The 18,472-nt window shown below is 45.4% G+C and overlaps 1 protein-coding gene and 1 pseudogene across 1 annotated transcript in view; both read left to right on the top strand.

Moving 5' to 3' along the window:
• Positions 1–18,472, top strand: part of NKD1 (NKD inhibitor of WNT signaling pathway 1) — a 135,361-nt gene that overhangs the window by 78,385 nt on the left and 38,504 nt on the right. The gene's annotated exons all lie outside the window — the stretch shown is intronic.
• Positions 12,090–12,205, top strand: LOC136660813 (5S ribosomal RNA; annotated as a pseudogene).

Raw genomic sequence — 18,472 nt, 5'->3', positions numbered from 1 at the left:
CATAAGTCATGGGTGTGTCCTCGATGCAAGGAGCTCCAGGGATTCAGGGAATGCGTCTGCTCCCTTGAGCCTTGGTGGCCAAATTGGAGAAGCAGAGGCAGGCAGAGAAGGACCATGGGGAGACTTCCGGGGATGATCAGGCTTCGTCCCACCCTCAGGGGCGCAGGTCCTCAGCTGCCCAGGTGGGAAGTCTTGGAGCTGGAGGACGTCATCCTGGAGAGGAGGGAAACAATCCCCTGGGGGGACCCCTTCTCCAGGGGACAGGCCAGTATCCAAATGCACTCAGGATACTCCTTGGCGGGAGGGGGGTCAGGGGCTTCTTGTAGTGGGGGATTCGATTATCAGAAAGAGACAGAGGGGGGTTTGCGATGGATGTGAGGACCGCATGGCGACTTGCCTGCCTGGTGCGAAGGTTGCAGACATCACTTCTAGTGTAGACAGGCTGGTAGACAGTGCTGGGGAGGAGGTAGCGGTTGTGGTGCATGTCGGCACCAACGACGTGGGCAAGTGTAGCCGGAAGGTCCTAGAGGCCAAATTTAGGCTATTAGATAGAAAGTTGAAAGCCAGGACCTCAAAGGTAGCATTCTCAAAAGTGCTACCTGTTCCACATGCAGGGCCAGCTAGGCAGGCGGAGATCAGGGGTCTCAAGCGTGAATGAGACGGTGATGTAGGGAGGAGGGGTTTACCTTTGTTAGGCACTGGGGAACATTTTGGGACAAGCAAGGTCTGTACAAGAGGGACGGGCTTCATTTGAACCAGAATGGAACCAGACTGCTGGTGCATAACTTTAAAAAGGTGGCAGAGCAGCTTTAAACTGATCCCTGGGGGAAGGCTGACAGGAGCCAAGGGGCATCTGGTTCGGGACTCCTCGTCCCTATGGGACAACAACAACAAAGTAAAGACAGAGTAGGAGAAGAAATTGGGAATGGTAGAGTGATGGGATGTGATTGATGGTTTGGCACAATGAGAGGATGCAGGGATAAAGGAACTAATAAGCAGCCCATCCTGGGGCATTCCCGGGCTATAAACTCTACAGAAGGGACAGGGAGGGGCGTGTTGGAGGTGGGGTGGCCGTTTATGTTAAGGAAGGGATAGAATCCAGCAAAGTAGAGATTGTAGGTGGGTCCACCACAGAATCTCTGTGGGTTAAATTACCAGGCCTGTGGAGCGATGTAATACTGGGGGCGTACTATCGTCCTCCAGACCAGAAACCGGAAGGGGACCTTGAAATGAGGAAACAGATCAGGAGGTGACAAGGAGGGGCAGGGTTGTAATCATGGGGGACTTCAATTATCCTCATATAGACTGGGTCAATTTGTGTTCTGGTCAGGAAAAGGAGTCCGGATTCCTTGACATGTTAAATGACTGTACCTTAGAGAACCTAGTCTTGGAGCCCACCAGAGAACAGGTGACTCTGGATTTAATATTGTGCGGTACTCAGGACCTGGTTAGAGAAGTCAATGTTACAGAGCCATTGGGGAACAGTGATCATGCTGCGATCCGTTTTGACATGCACGTCAGGGGAAGAATACCGGGCAAATCTCTCACAAAAACCCTTGACTTCCGACGAGCGAACTTCCCTCAAATGAGGAGGCTGGTTAGAAAGAGATTGAAAGGGAAGGTAAAAAGAGTCCAATCTCTCCAGAGTGCATGGAGACTGCTTAAAACAACAGTAATAGAGGCCCAGCAGAAGTGTATACCGCAAAGGAAGAAGGGCTCAACTAAGTCCAGGAGGGTGCCCGCATGGCTAACCAGCCAAGTTAGAGAGGCCGTAAAGGGCAAGGAAGCTTCCTTCCATAAATGGAAGTCTTGCCCTAATGAGGAGTATAAAAAGGAACATAAACAGTGGCAAAAGAAATGTAAGAAGGTGATACGGGAGGCCAAGTGAGTCTATGAGGAACACATGACCAGCAACATTAAGGGGAATAATAAAAGCTTCTTCAAATACGTTAGAAGCAGGAAACCCGCCAGAGAAGCAGTTGGCCCTCTGGATGGTGAGGGAGGGAAAGGGGAGATAAAAGGAGACTTAGAGATGGCAGAGAAATTAAATGAGTTCTTTGCATCTGTCTTCACGGCAGAAGACCTCAGGCAGATACTGCTGCCCAAACGGTCCCTCCTGACCAAGGAATTAAGTCAGATAGAGGTTAAAAGAGAAGATGTTTCAGACCTCATTGATACATTAAAGATCAATAAGTCACCGGGCCCTGATGGTATCCACCCAAGAGTTATTAAGGAATTGGAGAATGAAGTTGCTGATCTCTTGACTAAAATATGCAACTTGTCCCTCAAAACGGCCACTGTGCCAGAGGATTGGAGGATAGCAAATGTCACGCCTATCTTTAAAAAGGGAAAGAGGGGGGACCCGGGAAACTATAGGCCAGTCAGCCTAACATCTATACTGGGTAAGATGGTGGAATGCCTCATCAAAGATAGAATCTCAAAACTCATAGACAAACAAACCTTTTAGAATTTGTGCCTCACAAATCTTTTAGAATTCTTTGAAAAGGTCAACAGGCATGTGGATGTGGGAGAACCCGTGGACATTATATATCTGGACTTTCAGAAGGCGTTTGACACGGTCCCTCACCAAAGGCTACTGAAAAAACTCCACAGTCAGGGAATTAGAGGGCAGGTCCTCTCATGGATTGAGAACTTGTTGAAGACCAGGAAACAGAGAGTGGGTGTCAATGGGCAATTTTCACAATGGAGAGAGGTGAAAAGCGGTGTGCTCTAAGGATCTGTCCTGAGACCGGTGCTTTTCAACCTCTTCATAAATGACCTGGAGACAGGGTTGAGCAGTGAGTTGGCAAAGTTTGCAGATGACACCAAACTTTTCCAAGTGGTGAAGACCAGAAGTGATTGTGAGGAGCTCCAGAAGGATCTCTCCAAACTGGCAGAATGGGCAGCAAAATGGCATATATGTTTCAGTGTAAGTAAGTGTAAAGTCATGCACATTGGGGCAAAAAATCAAAACTTCACATAGAGGCTAACGGATTCTGAGCTGTCTGTGACAGATCAGGAGAGAGATCTTGGGGTGGTGGTGGACAGGTCGATGAAAGTGTCGACCTAATGTGCGGCAGCAATAAAGAAGGCCAATTCTATGTTTGGGATCATTAGAAAAAAGGTATTGAGAACAAAACGGCTAATATTATAATGCCGTTGTACAAATCGATGGTAAGGCCACACCTGGAGTATTGTGTCCAGTTCTGGTTGCTGCATCTCAAAAAGGACATAGTGGAAATGGAAAAGGTGCAAAAGAGAGCAACTAAGATGATTACTGGGCTGGGGCACCTTCCTTATGAGGAAAGGCTACGGCATTTGGGCCTCTTCAGCCTAGAAAAGAGACGCTTAAGGGTGGACATGATTGAGACATACAAAATTATGCATGGGAAGGATAAAGTGGATAGAGAGATGCTCTTTACACTCTCACATAACACCAGAATCAGGGGACATCCACTAAAGTTGAGTGTTGAGAGAGTTAGGACAGACAAAAGAAAATATTTCTTTACTCAGCATGTGGTTGGTCTGTGGAACTCCTTGCCACAGGATGTGGTGACGGCATCTGGCCTGGACACCTTTAAAAGGGGATTGGACAAGTTTCTGGAGGGAAAATCCATTACAGGTTACAAGCCATGGTGTGTATGTGCAACCTCCTGATTTTAGAAATGGGTGATGTCATAATGCCAGATGCATGGGAGTGCACCAGGATGCAAGTCTCTTGTTATCTGGTGTGCTCCCTGGAGCATTTGGTGGGCCGCTGTGAGATACAGGAAGCTGGACTAGATGGGCCTATGGCCTGATCCAGTGGGGCTGTTCTTATGTTCTTATGGTTCTGTGAGTTTCTCTCATAGAACAACACTTGTAAAAACCCTATTTTTAAAAAGGGGGCTTATGGTCAGCTTGCCTGTGTAAACCACCTTGAGTCTATGATACTCAAGTCTATAAGGAAGGCAGTATAATGATGATGATGATATCTCAGGCAGAACTAGAGACCCATAAGACCAGGAAAATAGCCCAGAAGTCCAGGAAAATAATGACCATTCATCATACTGTGCACCCCCGCAGTGATGTGGATAGACTGTGTTTCCCTCACAGCTCCCATGGAAGAGGAATGCTGCAAGTCCGTCAAGTAGAGGAAGAAAAAAGAGGAAGAATGTATAAAAAATAGCAAAGAGAACACATTTAAAATGATTAAAAACGAGAAATTATTAAATACTAACAAAACAATGTGGGTTTACAAGAAAGAACAAATAATGAACCAAGCAGAAATGTGGGAAAATAAGCCACTGCATGGACAATATTTGCCAGATATAAATAGAAAACCAGACATTACCAAGACCTGGCAGTGGCTCAAAAAAGGGAACAGAGGGTCTAATAATGACTGCATGGGAACAGGCACTAAGAACAAGTGCAATAAAAGCAAAAATTGAAAAAGCAACAATGAACAGCAAGTGCCATTTCTGTAAGGAAAGAGATAAAACAGTGGACCACTTAATTAGTTGCTGTAATGAGGTTGCACAAATGGACTATAAACAAAGGCAGGACAAGGTCGCAGCAATAACACAGTGGAACATCTGTAAAAAATACAAGCTACCTGAGGCCAAAAAATGGTGAGACTACAAAAGTGAGAAAGGCGTTGAAAATGAAGATGCAAAAATATTATGGGAGGCACATTTCAAGCAATGGAGAATCAAAGTAGAGTCAGGCTTGGGGGTGGTTCTCCACTGACTTCTGGTTGCATCCAAAATTGTCCTAAGGAGAAGGCATCTTAAGGTGTTTGGACGTTGCTGGTGTGAATCACAAATGACTTCTGGTTGCGTCCAGGAAGCTTCTGAGGAGGTCGCAAGGCTACGTGCCACCTCTGGAGGGCCAGGCGCAGCCTCCAGATAAGTTATTATGGTTCTGTGACCCCTCCCTCAAAGATTCCAGCATCTGCGGATTTTGGTATACACTTGTGTGTGTGTGTGTGGGGGGGGGGGGAGTCCAGGAACTGTTCTGCAGATTCCAAGAGCCCACTGTATTTGCCAGTAGAAGCTATATAAACAGGGTACAAAATGCCACTACAGCACAAACTTAAATTCACTTCTGTGGAGTGTAGCTGCAGACATATCTCAATCACTGCATTCCCTTGAGCAGTGGTGTTACAGAAGCCTGCCATAAAGCCCCCTTAAGGCTAAGCTCATATTCAGCATATGATATTCTTCAGCTAGCCAACAGCAATTCCTACCTGTAGGGAGTAGAATTGTTTTGTTTGACATGTTGTGTTCCCGACCCTCTGCTGGTCATTACTCCTGAATGCTAAATGCTAGGAGTAATGAGGAGCATAAGAAGGCATTCTCATGTTGGGAGAAGTATCTTGATTTCCCCGGCAGCAGCAGGCAGGGAAATGTTTGCTTTTTGTGACTTATGTCCTTGTCTTCTTAGAATGGGTATCTTGTGCTTTGATCATTGCCCCACCCCCAGCCCCCTACCAGTCATGTCTTATGTTCCAGCAAGAGGTCATCCTCCACAATCTTCTTGACCGTTTAATGCAATGGAGCCATGTTAACAAAAAGTCCTTTCAGAACTTAAATGTATTCATATCGAATCTCAAGAGTCTCCCTTTATTGTTTCACATTGCAAAAGTCATGCAGTGTCACGGTTAGATCGGAAGCCGTGCTCCATTAGCTAATGAGCACTTCAGGCATGTTACTTTGTCAGTGGAAGATTAAAATGTCCATTGCACCACTTGTGATATGTTTGGTGGTGAGTGGCAAGAGCCTGATGGATATAGTCCCCCACCCACGTCCAGTAAAATGTAGCTGATTCTGCTTTAGACCATTTTATCACCCATTTGTAAAAAGTTGGCTATATAAATGAAAGTCAGGAAGGTCCCTTCTTGAGCATGTTCATGGTTCTTGCTATCTAGTGTGATCATCAGTGGACTGTTAACTAAAATGTTATTTTATACAGTGGGCCCTCGTTACCTGTGGGCTTGACTCCCGCGGATTTGAATATCTGTGGGTGCTGAGCCTGTGCTGTCTCAGCATCCACAGATGGTCACGTGAAGGAAATAGGAGCATGGTACCATCCACAAGACATCCCATTGATTCCTTCTCATTTGGCCCAACTCTAAACACTTCCAGGCCCTTTACCTAGGCAACAGCTGGGAACTGGACTTGATTGTTTGGCTCCCTCTTTGTTCTAGGCAACCTCTTTCAGACAACTTCTCTGTCTACTCTCCTGCATCCTAGCCTCAATTTCAATGGACTCCTTAGCTCTGACCTTGTCCTTCAAATCTTTGAACCCTCATGCCTCCTGTGGATCTGTCCCAACATTCCGTCCAACTAATGCCCCCAGTATTAATTCAGATTCTCAAGGATGGCCTGTATTGTGGCGATCATTGCGTACTGGACATTACATTCTTCTCCCTTTTCTTATGCACCAGCATTTTGTGATGCTTTCCTGATACATCTGTTGGTATTATGACAGTAGTGTACCAGGTAGCATTCTATTGGTTGTGATGTCATTGATTTGGTCAATGTGATGTCATTGATCTGGACAATTCCATAAAACAGTCAGTGAAAGAAATAGCAATTTTTCAATTTGTTTCTTCCTAGGATCCGAGACTTTCATTGCATTGGCACGCTGAGATTTAGAGTATGTCATTGTTTCGCAACAGAAATAGGCCTGAGAATACAAAGTGCCAATTATAGAATAATTGAATTCCTTGTTTTTGTTTTTTACATTGTCAATTTCATTACTACTCTCCCCCCCCCACCCATTATTAACAAGCCATCTGAGCAGCAAAGATAAAAAGAACTGTCGGATCGGTCCAAAAGAAGACGCTGGATTTAACTTCTGGGTTGTTATGTAAAGCTTGATCAAATCCTTTTCGTCTTAACAGACTTAACTGGTCAACAGCAAAAGGCTCTGGATTCTGGGATTAAGATTGTATTTGGTAAGAGGACTGCTGCATTAGTGCTTTCTTTTGAACTGTGGAAAGAACAAAGTAAACATCAAAAGCCTTAAGCCACGAGAGCGGGTTGTTGACTCAGTGTTGATGCTTGACAAGAGGGGAGGACACAATTGGGGCTACTCTGTTTACTGAGCGGCAGGCAAAAAGGAACTGTTTGACCAGCATTTCAGCCTGTACCTGCCTTTGATTTTTCTGCTTCACAAATCACTCTAAATTTGGGACAATTGGATTTTTCTCCCACATGATTGCGCTGAGCATGCCAAAGTTAAGCAAACGAACCTTGGAGATCAATTTAGTCACTGGTGGCTTCAGTTGGCCCAGTTCATTTCTTATCAAATTCTCTTCTGTTGCTTGGAATTGAAAGTCATGAATATCAAGCGCATAGAAGTTGTTAGAGATATGCGTGTCCAGTTTATACTGGGCTAACCTTTCCCACCTTGAACAGGGTGATCCCATGACTGCAGCCACAGACAGAAGGTTTTAAAAATATCTCATTCTGTATTGGGTAGTGAAAATAGTGTGTTTCAGTGTATCACAGGAACCCTACAGATATACATCATCAGTGCATGTAAAGTCACCATGTCAATTATATTCATTGATTGCCTCTGGGTTTCCAGAGATGGAGTGCTATCACTCACAAGACCCCACTGTTCGGAGTAGCTGATACAGCTACCTTGGAGGAGCTAAGTAGGTCTAGGTCTGGTCATTACCTGTTTGGATGACCACTTGGGAGCCTCAGTTAAGCCAACTTGAGCTGCATGACAAAAAAGGCAGGATCTAAATTTAATAAATAAATGTGTGAATAACTGCACGCAAGAGCAGGTCATAGTGCCCTTCATCCATGGTACCCTGTTGTGGCACTACCACCACAACCACACCACACTTCCTCAAAATCTTATGTGTCTCACTTGAATAGTATGAGATCGTGCCAATCCTGGCAAGATAGTGGAACAGCCAGGAGGAAAGGGCTGCCGGAGAATCGTATGGTGCCTCTGTGAATGCACCACGGTGCCCTAGGGCACTTTGAGTGGGTTTTATGGAATGATGTGGAGTGGATCAGCGGCTAATTCTGTTCATGTTCACTTACGCACATTACATAGCACATCCAAACATTCTCGTGCATACTCTTGGATAGACATAGTTGTGTTTTTCCACCGTCAGCATCAGTTTCTGAAACCTTTGCTGAGCAACAATATGGACGTTGCTCTGAAGCATGGTTGTCTTGTCGCCCATGTTGCTCTGGCTGGAAACGCCCCATCCCTGCCCTTGATCCTGGTCCTGTCAGTCCCCCACAGAACCCCACACTTGACTGATGCAGCCCACAGAGATTGGGCTGGGTGCCAGAGGAAAGCCAGCCACATTCACAGGGGCCCTTGGGAGGGGGGATTGCAGTAAGCCAGATGAAAAGGCGGAGGTGGCTTGGTTTGGCATATGGCGGCATGAAGTTCCCTAAACTTGAGGCGCCTCTTTATACAGTCGATTACGTGCCAAAAGAGCCAAGCACCACCTGATCTGGAGGATGATAAGCTGGTTAATGGGAAATGGGAAAGGGACCAGTAAGCATAAAGCAGGAGGAAAATGGTATTTGGTGCCAAGAGCAAGCTGTTTGGTTTGGCAGGAAAAATCAAAATCACCAAAGAACACGAGACTGGTAGGGCTTAGCAGACATTTTCCTGCGGTCATATAAAGATCCAGGAAATTGTAAGAAACAGGTAGGTTGTTCACCCTGTGCAAGAGGAAAGTCTTACGTTGTATGGCAATTTAAGGGGTAGCGGGGGAGGAAGGTAAACTTCTTTTTGTGATTCGAACAGTTCCCTTTTCAAGAGTTGGCAATTAAAGCAAGTGTTTCTGTTTTAGAATGGTGAGTCTTGCTGGATTTTGAAATTTCAGGTTGAACGATAACTCTTCCAGCGTAGGCTTGGGTCAGGCATCACGCCATACCCCGTGGTTCAAGGAATTTAGCTGTGGTTTGGCGTGATGACTGATGTTATTTATTTGTAAAATTTCTAGGTTACCTTCCCCATAAAATAGCGTCTAGGCGGCTTGTAGCAGTAAAACACTCTGGGTTGTATCTGTGTGCCTTTGGGCATGAGATCCCTGGCTATGTGGAAGAGCATGTACTTTGAGTGAAGAGAGTCCCAGGTCAATCCTTGGTATTTCTAGGCAGAGCTACGAAGGACTGTGTCTAAAACCCTGGACAGCTGCTGTTTTTAAGTGTAGATGTTCCTTCACTATAGATTAGCTTAATGTACTAATGGTTTGACCCAGGATAAGAAGACTTCCTTTGTATCCAGTCATGACTAACTTATCTCATGAACTTCAGTGGCATTGAATCATGACTAATTTTCTTCAGGCACAACCTCCTATAGCAGTGGTTCCCAAACTTATTGGGGTCACGGCGCCCCCTCAACCTCTTCTTCCTGGCTCAGCCAGGCATAGCCATCTTGGATCTTATGAAATCTTGCATGATCCCACCCAAATGGGATTTCTGGGAGATCTATCTGGATCTACAGGTAGAAGGGGCCAGTGGGGACATCCTGCAGTACCCCTGTGAGTGCACCATGACACCCTAAGGCTGTCCTATAGTATCTAAAAAATTGCCTCTTTCCACACTGGCTTGTCTGGATGTTTAAGTCTTTCTTTGAGACCCTTCTCCAACTCCTTTTACCATCAGGAGTAATGCAGGTGATGACCAGCAGTAGAGTTTTGTGGCCTCCACTTCTGTAATACCTGGTGTAGGGAAGCTCACCTGGCGCCATCTTTGTTTTCTTTTTGGCACCAAGTAAAGACTTTACTAGCTGCCCTGGTCATTTAGATCTGTCATTTTTAACTGAGTTGTTTTAAATGCTGGAATTTTATGTGTTCTTCCGAATTTCTGCTTTTCTAATTTGATTTTTTAATTGCATTTTAACTTATGTTGCAGTCCTGTACACACTTTCTTAGGAGTAAGCCCCATTGAACATAGTGGGACTTACTGCTGAGTAGACATGCATAGGATTGTGCTGTTCAGTTTTACCCCCACAGCCTCCCTTAATAATAAATAGATGAATGAATTATTGTGTTTCTGTTGCAAGCTTATATGTTGCATAGTTCAGGAATTACTGATTTGTTAGTGACAGCCAGTTAAGCTCACAGCTTGACGTGAGTTTTGATGAATGTGAGGTAGTTCCAATGTCCCTAATGCTGGAGTTCCCAGTGTGTGCACCGTGACACCTTAGGGCAGAGGTTTGTGGCACCACAGCCAGGGAAGCCCTGTCTCTGCCCCCTTAAGGGGTAGGTGATGGTGGTGATTGGATTTCCATGATTGCACTGCTGTACAAATATGGGCTTTTTCATACTTACTGACTCACAAAGAGAGTATGGTCCAACAAGAAGCTGACAGAACATACCAAGATCCAGGTCTACACAGCTTGCGTCTTGAGTATACTTCTGCAGTGCAGTGAGTCATGGACTCCTTGACAGGAGAGGAAACTGAACGCTTTCCATATGTGCTGCCTCCGACTCATCCTCAGTATCACCTGGCAGGACAAAGTTCCAAGCAAAACAGTCCTGGAACAAGCTGGAATCACTAGCATGTATACACTGCTGAAACAGAGACGCCTGGAGTGGCTTGGTCATGTCGTGAGAATGGGCGATGGCCGGATCACAAAGGATCTCCTCTATGGAGAACTCATGCAGGGAAAGTGCACTACAGGTAGACCACAGCTGCAATACAAGGACATCTGCAAGAGGGATTTGAAGGTCTTAGGAATGGACCTCAACAAGTGGGAAACCCTGGCCTCTGAGCGTCCCGCTTGGAGGCAGGCTGTGCAGCATGGTCTTTCCCAGTTTGAAGAGACACTTGGCCAACAGACTGAGGCAAAGAGGCAAAGAAGGAAGGCCCATAGCCAGGAAGACAGACCAGGGACAAACTGCACTTGCTCCCAGTGTGGAAGGGACACCAGAACCACCATTCAGAGTGCAATACCAGAGTCTTCTGAGACTGAAGAACAACTGATCGACAAAAACTGGAAATGGGTTGCAGTTGCGTTTCAGTGCAGTTCTGAGGTGCAGGGAGGGCCACAGCGACCCCCAATAAGTATGAAAAAACCTTTTTTGTGCCGTGGCAGCATGATTGTGGAGATTCTGTCACCACCCCCTCCCCTGGAAAGACAGCAGAGCAAACTCTATTGGAGAGTTTGGAAACCATTGCCTTAGGGCATTGCAGCATTCTCATGGGGGGCCATAGGTTGTCCCTGATGGCCTCCCTACCTGTTCTCCCGGGCTCCACCATATTGGTTCTCAAGATGGTGGTGTCCAAATCTTGCAAAACTGGGCTCATCTTGGATCTCATGAAATCTTGTGAGATTTCAGTGCCGCTGTATTGGATCTCACAAAATTTCACATGCTCCAAGATGGCAGCACCCAACTGAGTCAGGAAAAACAAACTGCAGGGTCGTCGGATCCAGGTAAGGTCCAGGTAAGTTTGGGAACCACTGCCCTAATGGAAACATCTCTTCTGCAGTTCCGTACAAATTCAGGAGGCTATTGCTGCCTGGGTTGAGCCAAAAATATATACAGTATCCATATACACTACAGTTGAACTCCACTGCAGATCAGCTACCACCATGAACAATGTATATATATATCAAGGGAACAAAGCAAGTCACTATTTGAAAATAAACTGTTTTGAAATGCAATGCATACCATTGATTTAGTGTTCTTGGTTGGAGGCACAAAAGTTCTACTTTTCCCCTTTAATTTTCCAGCAATGATGTGAGAACAGAGGATATTTTCTCTTAGTCTTGCCCGTGTTCTGGTTTATCTATGTATTGTTGACAGTGAAGCCAAAGACCATGCTGCTCTCTCAAAAGTTGATCCATTTTTAATCCATGCCCAACAAAGTGTGTTTTCAGTGGAGCATTTGAAGTCGAGGTCTGTTATCTTTTGTTGAGCTTAGTCTTAGCAAAATTCAACTAGTTAAAAGGCTGCAATAAAATAAAATTACAAACATTCAAAGCTTGGAAAGTACAATTTCACCCGCTCACCACCACATCTGGAATTCTCCCCCTCCCTTGAACACAAAAACCAAGTTTTTGTGCCTCTCTTGCAGGAGTGCAAAGTAGACGCCATCTGGGCCTTTGTAGGGAGGGCATTCCACATTACCCTGCACATGCCGGATCTCGTCTGATCTCGGAAGCTAAGCAGGGTCAGGCCTGGTTAGTACTTGGATGGGAGACCGCCTGGGAATACCGGGTACTGTAGGCTTATACCATAGTCTTTCGAGACTGAAGGTTGCCAACCATTCTACAAACTCAAACTGAAAGTGTTACGCTGTTAGTAACAGATGCCCACTGTTCTTCTAAATCACAGATGCCCACTGTGATTTAGAAGGCCTGAAATGACTGGTATGCAGTAGCTTAGCTGGGGGATGGGTACCCAAGACAAGGTGACGCAATGACACCCCCGCGTCATCGTGTCACCCCCTCCTCTGTGCATGTGCAGCCCTGGCCCCAGAAACAGCTCCATTGTAAGAGGGCAAGTCTGAGTGGGAGGGCCGATTTCGCACTTCCAGTAGGTGCTGTCAATCTTCTCCCCCCCCCCCCCCGCCCATAGAGTTGGCAGAAAACCAACACTTCACTATGGGGACCATATACTCTCCTTTGCCCCAGTTTAGCTACACCACTTCTGGAACATACAGGAAGGGCACACATGGAAGAAGATGGTCCTTTTCATATTTGAAAACTAGGGGAGGGGGCAATGGCATTCTAAGGCTGTGTGTGTGTAATTAACAGCCCATTCCTTTCTCATCCAGACACAGGCATTCCAGATAACTGGCATCACTTGCAGGGAAACTGAATTTTAGGAGCTGTCTTTTCATAAAGTTTGTAAGGCTGGTTAAGTACTGGAAGCCCTTGGGGCCAAATGTTTTCAGACACAGCCATGCCTTTGTCTTGGTGAATCTGTAGCAAACACACGACTACAGACATATAGCAGCAATTGCAAAAAAAAAAAAAAGGGGGGGGTGCAGAAGAAAAAAAATACCTGGAAAAAAAAGATATTGCTTTGACCAGCTTGCTGTCCCAGATTGAAAGTACATCACAGGCAGGGGGCCTATTGTTTGCTTCAACTCCACTTCTGCTTGGAGTAGCTACAGAAACCTAAAGTTTTACCTCAGCCGGCAGAACAAGTGGCCTTTGTTACCTAGACAGATTACAAGCTTTTTCCCCCCCTCTCTTTCTCCTAAAGTCTGCTCTTCATAAAAGCTCAGCATGAACAGTGGAATTTCTGACTTGCTTCAGATACGGAGGCAACTTTTATAGTTTTCAAGTAGCTTCAGGGTTATATTTTAAAAGTTGAATTTCATCATATGTTTTAAGTTTGCTGAGGAAGGGGAAAAAAAAGATGTATTTTTAGTGGAAAAAGTCCCCCCCTTCACATTTCCCCCCCAACAGATGTTTCATCTCAATCATATCCAAACCTCAAAGCTCTTGCACCAGTCAACCTTATATTGCTGTAGAGAGAGAGAGAGAAAATGCCATTTATTTGGAAGAGAGCCAGTTTCACTTCCCCCATCTTTCTCCTCCCCGTGCCTAGTCCTTTTTTATAGAACCATAATTAGCTTCTTCGTTAAAAACAAATAATAAATATGAAGTTATGGGGCTGTTGGAATTAACCTGAAGCAGCCGTTCCCCTTTGAAGACAGCCTAGAAACCAGCTGTTTGGTAGATGGAAACTCTCCCCACCCCATCTTCCTTGGGAGGGAGGAGAGGAGGCAGGGAAGAAATAAAAACATTGAAGTGACCCGTTTTGTCTCGCTTTGAATGTAATATTGAAGAATGCAACTGGTGTCATAACCCACAAAGAGAATGTAGTCCAAATGGCACAGCATCCTCCTGACACAGGCTTTGACTTCCAAAAACTGTGTTGGAATGATGCTTCAATTTTTTTTCTTTGATAGCAAAATATCCAAGAGGGGGGGAAAATGTTGCTTGTTGACAACGTTTGTAGATCCCTTGAGAAATGGCAGGATTCTTCCCCCCTCCCACCCCATGCTGCTGAATGCGAACATTTATGTTCTAGTCACGAATGCAGGAGTGAAGGTGAATCCCAACTAGGATACAGGAGAGGAGGGCTTCCTGTAAGGTGGGATATGCCAAAGGCTGTATCTTATTCACATTTACCTGCGAGTAAGTCCCACTGAACTCAATGATACTTACTTCAGAGTAGACACGTATAGGATTGTGCTGAAAGGTGACGATCCCACCAAAGTCGTTCCACTGGATTCAGTGAAGATGGTTTTGAACGTCAGTGAAACTAGACCAAGTTCCTGTGTTTTAAGAAATAATGATTTGTCCTTTAGAGTGGTATGATACAGTCAGACCTCAGTATCTGCAGGGGATCTGTTCCTGGATCCCCACAGATACCGATTTCTGCAGGACTCCTGCAGAAAGGACTCCTAGTTTCAGCTGAAAGTACCTTCCAGTTTCATCCAGGAGGTATTCTGAGGTGCAGCCTCCCCAGGCCTCAGACCACCTCCTGGATGCAACCAGAAGACTTTTCTATACACATTCAGGAGTACAGTCAGTGACATAGACAGCTAGAGGGGGTGCAAAGCACTAAGTTTTGCATGGAGCCTCACACAGCATGCAAGTGGGCCCTTCCTCTCCCCTTTGGAGCCATTCTGGGCCGGGGGGGGGGGGGAGCAAAACAGAAGCAAACACCTCCGAATGGTGAATGGCTCCAAAGGGGAGGGGGAGAGGCCACTTGAACGCTTCAATTAAGCAACAATCCTATTTTAGGCATTGCATTTGTATTCTTCATAGAGCTCGGGTGATACACAGGAGCCCGTCCTTGTTATCCTCACAATAATCTTGTGCCTTGTCCAGAGTCATCTAGCAAGCTCCATGCTGGCAAGGGGATATAAGCTTTTCCTCCCCTGTCCAGGACTCTAGCAACGGAGCCACATTAGGGCAGACTTGGTTGCCCACATTAATACTCCCCTCTCTTAAATTTGCCTACTGGCAATGGGACTGAATCCATGCATGCCCTCTATGTTTGCTGCAAAAGTAAACTAATCCAATCACACAGTCCTGTGTAACCCACGCTATATGTTCCTCACAATCTAGTGGTGTCACTCTTACTAGACCGTACCACTTCAGAATATAGGTGCTGGCATTAGGTTGCTAGGGGTCTCGAGGCAAAACTGGGCCCCTTGCATGGTGCCCCACCACCCTTTTTAGTTGAAAAGTGGCATATACATACTGTTAATAATAATAATAGTTGCTCATTGGGCATTAGTATATCCCCTACTTTGAAGGTACACGTGTCAACCTGCTACTTCAATAGACTTCAATAGACCCTGCTACGGGTGTCAGTACTTGACCAATTTCTGACCCGGCCAAACCCCAAAACCAGGGGACCAGATACAATGGATGACAGCACGCCTATACCTTTAACCATTGTAGAGAAGAGGGCATTTTGGCAGGTGCAGCTCAACATGGAAGGGTTTAAAGAGCTGCACTTGCCAAAATTCCCTCTTCTTTACAAAAGTATAAACCCTGTGTCCTCCATTGTATCTGGTCACCCTTCCCCCCCCCCGTAGGTTTGCTTGAATGCTCTCCTCCCCTGCATAATCAACTCCCTGCACGTAAACTAGCATGTCAGGTAGATAGCTATGCAAGATCTCTTCTCCTAAACTTTCTAATCGTTGATGTGCTTGTGCGTTTGTTTTTCAAAGGACAGCAGTGAGATCCAGTTTCCTGTTTTAGTTGAGAGAGCTTATACAGCTGGATTAGTTGAGACTCCAAACCTGCAACAGCAGATACTTTTTTGGTTGCGTGCTGGGTTCATAGCAACAAGGAGAACGTTTGCGATTGGTCTCAGAAGCTTTGTTTCTTGACGATTAGCGATGTGAGGGTCATTGTGACAGCTTCTCCCGTGGGAAGCAATTTTGATGAAAAGGTTGATACGATTATTCCCTCGTCTTGGAATCTTCAGAGCTCTTATCATTGCCAATGTGGCAGAAACCCAGCTCTCTCCTTGAACATCTGAGTTAGACAGGACCAGTCAGTAATCAAAGCCTGCATTATTAATGACATTACCTACACAGTCTTCATTTGAATAGCGTCATGTAGGCTTTTCCTTAGGACTTTAAAATAAGCCCTGAAGGGACTGTGGGGGGGGGGGGTTGCCTTAAAGTGAAAAGGCAAAATTACTGTGGAAACATAAATATGTAAAAATTGGGTTGTGCTGCGAGAGGAATGAGTTGGCTCTATAATCATGGCTGCCAACCTAAATAAGCACACAGCAGCCTTGGCAAAGAGAATAAATCAGTGCATTATTCTGGGTGGTTCTCTCTGCAATTGGGCTCCTCTCCACTATTAGTTCAGAGGATGGCTATACAATGCCAAGAGGTTGGCAATCCCAGGACACACCCTCCCCTGCACAGATTGGGTGTGTGGGCCAACCAGAGTTGGTATAATCTGGGAGAGGAATGAACTGGTCCTTGAAATGGACTGGGTTATCCAGGGTCAGAACTATTGATGAGCTAGTGAAGGGGAGGTAGTGAGCCCCTTATTAAGCATACAGAAGGTTTACGGGGGGGAAAAGTGACTAAGGATGCAATCCTAACTAACTTTCCAGCACCGAGGTAAGGGCAATGCAGCTTCAAGGTAAGGGAACAAACATTCTCTTACCTTGAGGAGGCCTCTCAAGGTAACTGTCCCCCACTTCAGGATGCAGCACATGCCCCACTGACACAGCTAGGTCAATGCTGGAATGTTGGTTAGGATTTGGGCCTAAGGGCTATTTTGGATGATACTGTCTGAGTCAATGGCAGCTCTTCAAAGGTATGAGTCCCTAACTCCAACCCAGCTCCCTAGGCTAGTCCCCAGATATTGAAGTTGCTGGTTCAAGCCCTGGAGTCGACATTGTTAATGCTGCTCCAACAGAAGCATTTATGCGTTGGGGACAGGGCCATAACTGAGTGGTATAGCGCTCTTTGGCCTGAAGAAGAGGCCAAAGAGCCTCTTCTGATATGTCCATGCAAGGCTAGGAAGGACCCCTGTCCAAAACTCTGGAAAGACACTGCGATTCAGGTCAATGTTACAGAGCTAGATGGACCAGTGGTCTGATTCAATAGGTGGTGACTTTGTACGTTCATCTAGAGCTCAGAAGCAGAGCCCCTGCTTGACATGTGTAAGGTCCCAGGTTCAATCTGAGGCAACATCTCTTGGGTAGGGCTGGGAAAAGCCCTTGTCTGAAACTGTGGAGTGCTACTGGAATAGTTTTGAGCTAGAGGGACCAGTAATGTGACTTGATTCAAGGTACCTTGCTATGCAAATCCTGAGACTGAAACATCAGTGGTGAGCAATGAATGTTCTGGACTTTCAATGGCATTAATCTTGCAATGTCAAAAAAAAAAAAATCCTTTCAATGCATAGCAATTGAACATTTCATCAGCTCTTTCGAGCCCGGACTTGCTAATTTTGGAGAGAAGGGGGTGGGGAGAGGTAGCAGAGGAAAACTATCTCCTTTGATCTCTGCAGAGATGGGAAAGGCCTGTTCTGTTGAGGCTTCTGGCTAACACAACAAACAGTGTTTAAAATTTAACTTTACTTAATTAATTAGTAATTCTGTTTAATGCTGTCTGATCTTCATCCAAAAGGTATTCCGAAGCTGGAAAAAAGTGAACATCAAAGTAGGTTGGGTGAAGATGGTCAAGTAAGGCATTTAATCTGGCAGTTGCCGTTGATGAAACATAACCAGTCAGAGAACTAATTGGAAAGAGAAAGGATTGTCTGGTATAAATGCATCAAACAGCTCAGTGCAAAGAATTGAAGTTTGGTGTCTGAGCTCGTATTGAAGTGATGTAATTGCTAACTAACAGCAATTTAGAACTGCCATATGTTTTGGCAACTTCTGTTGCAATGTGCTGCTTTAAAAAAGAAAAGAAAAGAAAAAAGGATATCCAGTCTTCCACCTTATAAGGGTAATTCGTTCCTGAAAAACCCTTTGTAGGGCGAATTCTCAGAAGTTGAAGATGTATGTAATTACCATTAGTTCCAATGGGAAACATTTTTGATGCGTTCCTGAGCCCCAAAATTGACACCCATTTATGCTAAAGCAACACCAAATCCCTTTAAAATGGGCACAGTTACTTCAATAGCTAGCATGAGTTATCATAGCAAAACCTAGCAAGACATTTTCCTGTCATGAATTGCTCCTTCCGTATATTCTGACCCGTTCTCTCAGGTCATCAGAGGGGGTCTTTCTGACCATGCCACCACTAGCGGAGGTGAGGGGGATGGCGGCAAGAAAGAGGGCCTTCTCGGTGGTGGCTCCCCATTTGTGGAACTCTTTCTCCCCTTGGAACTGAGAACAGCTCCCTCTTTAGAGTCCTTTCGGTGGGGCTTAAGACCTTTTTATTTAGAGAGGCCTTTTTATGCTGACACTAGGGGGCATGGCACATCTTGAATGGATTTTAATTTGGGATCCAGGCTTTTATTGTGTTTCATTGTTTTTAATGTTTTT

The sequence above is a fragment of the Tiliqua scincoides genome, chromosome 9 (genome assembly GCF_035046505.1).
Source record: "Tiliqua scincoides isolate rTilSci1 chromosome 9, rTilSci1.hap2, whole genome shotgun sequence".
Classification (NCBI taxonomy): Eukaryota; Metazoa; Chordata; class Lepidosauria; order Squamata; family Scincidae; genus Tiliqua; species Tiliqua scincoides.
Note: the sequence above shows the minus strand (reverse complement) of the source record. Positions and strands in the feature narration are given on the sequence as shown.